Below are 2,343 nucleotides of genomic sequence, written 5' to 3' on the forward strand. Positions count from 1 at the left end.
GTGTATGCTCCTCCAAATTCTTTCAAAACAGTTAAAAAGTCAGGTAATTTCCCTCAGTCTGGCCCGCTCACTTGAAAACTTTAGTTTGTTATACCATTATTACCTGAAAAGTATCCCATATTGTGAGACGATGCTCCTCAAACTTCTTTAGTCTTTGTACCACTTGAGTCAGGCAAAGCAAACAAACATAATCTCTGTAATGACTGGTGCTGATCTTGAATGGAAATCAGTAAAATGTTAGGCTTTCATTCACTATAATGTACCAAGTATTTTTCATTGCAAATACAAATATGTCAATGTTTGCATGTTGTAGAAATGAATTTTTAAAGTCCAGCCTGAATACACTTAGGTTAAATTACACAAGACAGCATTTGCCTCACCATACCAAAGGTCAAATAAATTTATGAAACTCCAATTTTAAAAATAAGAGTTTTGTTTTCTAGAGAAATATTTCAAAATACCAGTTTCTCTTATAGATGTCTAAGAATGCATTCTAGTACTTTCTAACCTAATTTAATAATGAAAATCCTCTGTTTGTACGTTGCAAAGCCCCACACTAGTAGTTCTTGAAATACACTTTGGGAAGCACAGTTTCAAGAGAAAGAACTATACAGAGGTGGGAAATCTAGCTCTCTAACATCTCTGCAGTTTTTGCATCCAATTGTGTTACTAAAGGACTCATGGGAAGTATTCATAAAGTAGCTCTGACTTTCTATTGCAATGGGAAGAGAAGCATCCTATCTTGAGGAAAATAATAGTTAAATGAATTTTCTTTTTAAAACCTGGACTTTGTGAATAGAGCACCACATGTTTTAACTTTAAAACTTAAAATAGTTGGCACGTACTTCTCTGAAATGAAATATACCTTGACGTGTTTTGAATTTTTAAATACAAGCAAATAAATACACATATGCAACATTTTATTTGTTTAACAATTCACATCTAGGGTCAGTTCAATTTGGAGATCTGAACTTTTACCCATTGTTTTTGGAGATTATCAGTTTTTCCTCTGTCATAAAGAGAGCTTATGTCACTGCGTAAGTGAAAATAACTTCAAGAAAGAAAACTACAATGAAACATGGCAATATTTCATGCACCGACTGAGACATCTGTGCACACAATGACATTCAGAACTCCCTGGTATCATTATTTTATAAGCCTTTGAATATTTAGCTTTCAAACTCTATTATTATTGTATTTAGAATGAAATACAGAGTGAAACTTGTTTTTTCAGATATTATCCACTACCTTTGAAATGCTAAACTGAGAGCCTTTGAAAGGAGTTTTGGAAAAAAATCTTGAATAATCCACATCGTCTTAGACATGTAACAGTGAAATGAATTCACTCAGTCACTGCCCTTTAACAGCTGTGTTTCTTCTCATAACCTTTAATTTTAATATTTGCAACTGTATTATAGTGCAGCTATAGTGCCTCCTCTATGAATATACTTTCTGAATTAGATAAGGGATGGAGAATATTTTTCCATAATAAAGTAGTCATCTGGATTGAATTGTCAAAATGTAATCCTCACAACACTCTTATTTGGTTTTGTGAAATGAACAAAGACATCTACTTTGACACACTCAGCGCAGGATTAAGACATCCTTCAAACCTTCTGATCACCCCAAAGATTAACAAAAATTCCTGGCTAACTTTATCCAAAAGACCAGATGTAGAATAATCTTCTATTTTTCCAGTAAGTGTTGAAAGGCAGAATTATATAAATGGAGATGCACATTTTATATAAATGAGGTTTACATATATATATATATATACATATATATATATATATACATATATACTGACTTTTTCTTCAGCGCTTTGAAAAGTGACATGTTGCTTCCAAGTTAGTACATGAATGGGTAATAAGTAAAAAACTACTTTGAAGATTATTTATGTTATATTCATTCATATTGGAGGTAATCTCCCTTAATATTTTAAAATATTTTCTTAGAAATTAATGTTAAGGATCAAGCTTATTTTTCAAACATATATAACTTCTGTGCCATTCTATCCTCACCACCATTAATTCCCAAATAAAGCCCTATACTCATTACAATCTTTATTTCATTTCCTTAATGTTGAATAGAGTAGATGTCCTCTTATATGATATGATTAGAAATGGTAGCTTGTCAATTAATTTAAGAAAGAAAATAAAATTGGATTAAACAGAAAATTATATATATATATGTGTATAATGTATACATAGATACACTATATACATACAAATATACATAAATTAAATGTTTTGAGTTGAAACATAAAATTTAAACATTTCAGTTTATAGTTTATAAAGTACCTTTGTGCATAAATCTTTTGATGTTAGGACCAAGGCCTTTCTT

This window comes from Rhinolophus ferrumequinum, chromosome 11 (genome assembly GCF_004115265.2).
Source record: "Rhinolophus ferrumequinum isolate MPI-CBG mRhiFer1 chromosome 11, mRhiFer1_v1.p, whole genome shotgun sequence".
NCBI lineage: Eukaryota > Metazoa > Chordata > Mammalia > Chiroptera > Rhinolophidae > Rhinolophus > Rhinolophus ferrumequinum.